Raw genomic sequence first — 7,340 nt, forward strand, 5'->3', positions numbered from 1 at the left:
ACGAGAGTTCTATGCCAATGTTATGCATCTTGAAGAGGGAGTAACTTTCAACTACCAAATAAGAGTAAGAGGCAGGATTATTTCTTTTGGCAGAGATGCAATTAACTCATATCTTGGTAATCCGCTAACCTTGGGAGAGAATGAGCGGTGCGAGTATCGTACCCAGGAATTGGCCAACGTTTGGGATCTTCCAGCGGTGAGTGCTACCTTGTGCCTTAAAGGAAAAACATTTGACCTAAATGATCAAGGACTTCCAAAATCATGGAAAAGAGAAAATCTAAATCTGGAAGCAAGGGCATTTCTGGTGCTGCTGTTGAACAATATCCGGCCAAGGAGCCACAACACCACGATCCCTTTGGATGTAGGGTGTTTGTTGTATTACATCATGATCGGAAAATCAGTGGATGTAGCATCAATCATAGCGGGGAAAATGCGTAAGATGGCTATAAGCGGAACAAAATTTGGTGGTAAAGCAGGTGTGCTTGCATACCCGGGGCTGATCATGGGACTTTGCCGACGGGCGAATGTTGCCATTCCAGATGAAGTACATTTCTCTATCACTAGTGTGATTAACGATGCTTATCTGAATAGGTTCTGCCAAAGCCAGATGGACATAGCCGAAGGAGCTGGGACTTCGTCCTCTAGACCCCGAGCCCGCACTACTCCAGTCTTCGACCAAATGGCGTTTGCCAATTATTGCTGTGAGAGCTTTGAGGCCTCTAGGAGGTTTCAATCATTTATCTTTGATGCTATGCAACAACAATTTTAGAACACGTTCCTTGCACCCGAAGCCCGCACATTTCCTTCTCAGGCGGAATATGTTGCTTATGCTAATTGGCCTGAGGGCAGGCCAACTTTTATGGGGGGTGCAGGAGGTGGTGCAAACCATAATGAGGATATGGAGGACGTCCTTGGATCTGTTGGTGGTGGCCAAGAGGAGGAAGATTGAGGAGTTGGTGAATTTGAGGAGTTTGTTTTATTTTGAGTTTTCTTTGTATTATTTTGCTTTTGTAAAATTTTGATTGTACTTTTGGGTGGCTCTAGTTCACCAAAACTTTGGTTTGTTAGTTGTTTTGATAATTGCATGAATACTCTTTGAGATTTAAGTGTGTTACAATCAATTTGGTTTACCAACAATTTTTTTGTTTAATTGTTCTTACTCTTAAGTCAAGCTTAAAGCAACCAAGAAATGTTCGCAAAGAAAGAAGCATAAGACACTTCGAGTGGTGATGATAAGAATTAGTGTCGGCATTTCAAGGTACACTTTATCGCTTTCTAGACTTAACATGAGTAGTTTGATGGTGTGTGCAAATTCCATATCATATATTCATTGAAATATATGTAATTTTTGAATCAAAATAGGACTTAACCAATTGTGAGGAAGCTTTCCATTGTACACTAAAATGCGGGAAACCGAGCATTATTTCAACTCATTCTTATCATGCTAAATCATGCATCAATCTATTTTTGTGTGAAAATTTTGAAAATGATAGAGGCATTGTTTGTTATGAGAAAAACCACTTGACCAAAAAGTTTGAATCAACTAACCTTGTGAGGAGTGATCCTTAGTTAACCCCCTTTGAGATTATTTTAGGATTCATTTGATTGATAAGTGTAAAATCAATTGAAAATTTTGTGAATAAATGAATCCTAATTTCTTTCGTGTCAATTGAACCCTCAAACCGAGTTGTTTGAAATTTTTTGCCTTTTGCTTATGTCTAAGTAGGGAGCATTATTGAATAGATTTGGTTTTGGAATCTAAAGTTGGGGAGAGTAAAGAAAAAAAAATAGTTGATTAAAAACTTGGAGAAGTGAGTTTTTATGAAAGGGTGAAAGTATGAAAAGAAACAAGAAAAAGAAATCACCCTCGAAACCATAGAGCAAAGAAAAAGAAAAGAAAAAAAACAAAGAAAAGGCTCGTGGTTGTGTGGATGTGAAAAGAAAAAGAAAAGAAAAAAGACGGGTATCAAAGAAATGGAAATTGTGTAGAGTTGAATGTTTGGGAATGCTCCCTTAAGATAGGCATTTTTGTTAAAATCTCTTAATCATATCCTTTCTTGTAACCTAAGCCACATAACAACCCTTGAAAGACCTCTTGATTCTCATTTTTCACATGATTTGGTATTTGCTTTGATGACCGCATGATTTGAGTTATTGTTGATTTAATTGCTTGGATGAGTGAAAGTAACCCTTCATGTTATTCATCATTATTATGATGTGTGTGTAAGTTTGATTCAATTTTGACATACATGGCTTTGAATTCCTTGGAATGATTTTTGCACTCAACCATTTCTCTTATTCATGTTTTGTCTAGAAATGAGATAGGTGGATTGAGAAAGTGCCAAACACTTTTGAACCATTTGAATGTCCTTGGTAAATCCTTGTTTCAATCTTTTGTGTCATTGCTTTGGTTGTGATGGTGGAAACTTTTGTTTAGGGACAAACAAAATGCTAAGTTGGGGAGAGTTGTTAGGGACCAATTCGTACTACTTTTTATATCATTTTATTGGTCCCTTTTACCAAGTTTTGATGTAATTACACACTTTTATTCTCACTATTTTGTATAAATGCAATTAGGTTTAATTTATGTTGTTTTGAATAGTTATTTCACATATTTGTTAGTTTTGTAGAATTTTTGGATAAGAGAGCTTTGGAATGCATAATCATAATTTGGAAGAAGTGTTGAATGCAATTTGGAGGCCTAATTTTGAAGAATACCACTCGGAAGACTAATTGGATGAAGCTTGCAAGGCAAGGAAGCTGAAGTAGCTTCAGTTCGCGCCGCGAACTCCCTTAATAAGTAGGACATTGTCAAGGTTAGGGACTCTAGGGCATTTAAGCTTATCAATCCCATTGGTTTCACCCTTTTCTCCATCACAAAAGGTTACATAGCTGGTGGCATGAGGATGAAGGCCAGTTAGCAGGTTTTTGTTTCCAGTCATGTGTCTGGAGCACCCACTGTCAAAATACCAGTCTTCTTTGGCTGAAACTCTGAAGGAAGTGTGAGCTATCAGGTTTGTAACAAAATTCCTAGGAACCCATTATTTTTTGTCGACAGGTATGTGATGTTTGGGTCTAGGTTGATAATGAGAAGGACTAGGATAACCATATAACTTATAGCAGAATGGTTTTATGTGGCCAAATTTTCCACAGTAATGACATCTCCATCTTTGATGTTTCCCTTTCTGCTGTCTTCCTTTATGATGTTGTGACATATGATGTGACATCTTTGGTTTGCTACCAGTATGACTGCACTCAGGTTTGAATTTTGGTTTGCTACCAATGTGACTGCACTCAGGTTTGGATTCATTGAACCCAATTCCAGACTTGTCTCCTGTCATTTGTCCAGTCTGGAGAATTTTGTCTAAGGTGTCAGATCCATTGTTTAGCATTTTGACATACTTTGTCATCTCATTCAGTTTGGAATTCAAGAACACTGCTTCAGTCTTTAACTTAGAGATGGTTTCCAAGTGTTCTACCTTCTCATTCTCTAGTTGTGTTATCACTTTCTTCTGACTTTCAACTTGTTGACACACTTCTTCACTTCTATGACACAACTTTTTATAGGTAGTGGCTAACTCATCAAAGGTTACTTCATCATCACTTGAGTCTTCATCAGAACCCCATCTTCCAGTCAATGCAGTCACAAGATTTGCAGACTCTTCTGTTTCACTTTCATCAGACCAAGTAGCAGCAAGACTCTTCTTCTGTTTCTTGAGGTAGGTTCCACATTCAGCTCTAATGTGTCCATACCCATCACATTCATGGCACTGAACTCTTTTTCCTTCTTTGGTCTTTTCATCAGATCTTGTTCTTCTTCCAGCATTATTGGACTTACTGATGTCAGATGAGATGTTCTTGACATTTGACTTAGACCTTACATCCATCTTTTTCAGAAGTCTGTTGAACTGTCTTCCCAGTAATGCTACATCATTTTCCAGATCATCATCAGTATCTTGACCACTTTCTTCCTCTTTCTCTTCAGTGTTTGACATGAAGGCTATGCTTTTGACTTTCTTTTCAGATCCATCACACATTCCCATCTCAAATGTTTGGAGGGATCCAATTAGCTCATCAACTCTCATATTGGAAATATCTTGAGACTCTTCTATGGCTGTCACTTTCATGGCAAATCTTTTAGGAAGTGACCTGAGTATTTTCCTCGCTAGTTTTTCATCTGACATTTTCTCACCCAGGGCTCCTGAGGCATTAGAAATTTCAAGGATATTCATATGAAATTCATGAATATTTTCATCTTCTTTCATCCTTAAATTTTCAAACTTGGTAGTGAGCAGCTGCAGTCTAGACATCTTTACTCTAGAGGTGCCTTCATGAGTGGTTTTGAGAATGTTCAAGGCATCTTTAGCCACCTCACAATTGTTTACCAATCTGAAGATATTCTTATCTACTCCATTGAATATAGAATTCAATGCTTTAGAGTTCCCAAGGGCTAGATCATCCTCCTCCTTGGTCCATTGTTCCTCAGCCTTCTTATCAGTTGTTGCTTCTCCATCCTTAGTAATAACTGGATGTTCCCAGCCTGTTAAAATAGCCTTCCAAGCCTTATTATCCAAAGATTTTAGTAAGGACACCATTCGAGGTTTCCAATAGTCATAGTTGGATCCATCCATAATGGGTGGTCTGTGAACAGATCCTCAATCTCTCTCCATAGTACCAGAAAGTAACGTCCCTAGATCTCACCCAGAACCAGAGCAGGATGCCTGCTTTGATACCAATTGAAATTCTGGTATCAGATATGAGATGTCGAAGGTAATGTCACGACACTAATATCTGAACAATACAAACAGGATAAAAGATAAAGAACTGTAATGCAAGAGACATAAGCAACTGTTAACCCAGTTCGGTGCAAACTCACCTACGTCTGGGGGCTACCAAGCCAGGAAGGAAATCCACTAAATAGAATCAGTTCAAAGACTCTCAGTAAACAACTTCAGTTACAGTCTTTTCACCTAATCTCTACCCATGTGACTTCTACCTAAGAACTCTTAGATATGAGATCCTACTCACTCCCCCTCAATCACAGTAGTGATATAAAACAAGAATTACAATGAAAAGAATACACTCTTCAAAGACACATACTTGATCTTACTTAAAAGTTTCAATCAAGTAAACACACACTCATGCTTCAAAGCTTAGAGTGAATAAATTACAACTCAAAAATCAGACCAATTCAATCATCTATGGATGAATTGAATGGCTTACAATTCACACGACCACACAAGACTAAAACCTTTATTCTCTCTCAATATTCGTTCGTTATTTCTTGTGTATAAAATCAGGTTTTCCATGTCCTTTTTATAGAAGCAGTTGGCTGGGCTTGGACATCATAAAACCCTAAAACTATTTTCCATTCATATCTTCTCATGACAGTTGATTATATCTCTTTGGAAAATAAGTCAATCTAGTTGTAATTACTGATTGATAGCGTGTTCAATCATCTCATCAATCATACATAGATTAACATTAAAAACGCAATCACATAATACATAACATTTAGACTGAATGTTCTGTATACAGATGTCATGACATCGGGTCTGACATCTGAGTAAAATCCTGCATAATCATATTTTAAACATCCTGCAGGTACATGTTATCTTATGTCAAGACAACACTTGTGACAACTTGTGAACACTCTTGATTTTACCAAAATTGCTACCAACACATAGAACCAACAGAATTGATTGGTAGTTTATTGAGTTTCCACTTAATTGAACTTTTCTGATATCAACTTTATAAAATTATATGTTAGTGAGTCGAATTTTGGCAACTGCAGAATTTAATTTTTATTATTGATTTTGTGAATTGCAGGTTGAAAATGCGTCACGAGTTTGGAAGGAGACAGATCAGTTAAAATTGGACAAGTAGGAAAGCGAATGAATTGTTTGTATGCGTGTGGTGAAGTGTTTGGTTGCAGCTGACTTAGGAGTTATTTATTTTCATTAGTGCATTAAAGTTGGTGATTAAGTTAAGAATGTTAAGCAGTTAGTTATGTATTTCTATTAGTGGGATTTAGTTTTAATCTGCTGCTATATCAGTTCATGTGATATGCAGCTTTGTGATAATATATTTAACTTCCCTGGCCCCCCTGAAAATTACTAGTGAAGTAGGCCATGTATGACTGAATTGATTTTATGAAGAATGAAGATTAATATGCTGAATTTAATTGTTATGTGATGTAAAAATATGTCAAGTTCAAAATTGGAATTTTTAGTGAACTTTAATGCTAAATGTTGAGTTGAAACTAAGGGCATGTTAGGAGATTGGAGTTGAAGCATTTTGTAGTGCAACCCTACTGTTAGCCAAGTTCCAGGATGACTGTTAATATTTGAAGGGGCTATGGTCCTGTTATGTTGGTTAAAAAGTTAGAAATAAAGTTAATTATCAAATAGTTAGTTAGGAGTTAATGAGAAAAAATGGACTAAGATGCTTTGCTAGCAGGATTTGAATGATTGTTAATTGCAACCTATCTCTAATGCTAGTATGATGAAATGATATGTGAAATATCTATCTAATTATTATTATTTTGAGGTTATTATAATGTTGGGCAAAAAGTGAAATGCAATGCCCATGAGGATGGTGGTGGCTGCCAATGTAGTCAAATAAATCAATGTTTCCTTTCCAATATTGTGTTTTAATGTAGATGCCATTTTTGTATCTATTTTGGTAAAAAAAACTCTTGGTTGTCTTACCAATTCAAAATATGTGTGAAACTTCCAAGGATGCAAATTATGCAAAAGTAGAAAGTTTCCACTGATCCTTAAAATGATAACCTTTGAAAATCCAAGGTTAATAAACTAAACATGAATGACCAATGATCATGGGTGACATAGAAATGAAATGAATTAGCATGGTGGACTAATGATTTGCCTTAGGATGGCCAAAGTAGATCAGTTGACTTTGGTCATTTAGATGACCAAAAAGTTAAGAGTTGACCAAAAGTTAACTTAAGAAAAAATGCAATGAACATGCTATTGAATGGATGTTGCAAGTTGAATGTTGCTTGAATGAAACATGGGGCTAAGTGCCAACAATGATTTTGAAGGGATGTACCATGAATGTATGAACAAATAACCAAATAATCAAAGTAAAACCAATTAAGGCTTAAATAAGTACAACCAATACAATGAATAAGACAAGGCTTTGGAGCAAGAGATATGGCATGATGCAATCCAATCATGGTATACCTAGGTTAGGGCTTGGGATCAAGGACTTAGGGTTTGCAAGCTTGCATGATCAAAAGATGACAAGATGATTCACAGTTACTTGAACAAAAGATTACAACACAATTAGGGTCTTCTATGATTATAATGAAAGGTGAA

Source organism: Lathyrus oleraceus, chromosome 6 (assembly GCF_024323335.1).
Source record: "Lathyrus oleraceus cultivar Zhongwan6 chromosome 6, CAAS_Psat_ZW6_1.0, whole genome shotgun sequence".
NCBI classification, from domain to species: domain Eukaryota; kingdom Viridiplantae; phylum Streptophyta; class Magnoliopsida; order Fabales; family Fabaceae; genus Lathyrus; species Lathyrus oleraceus.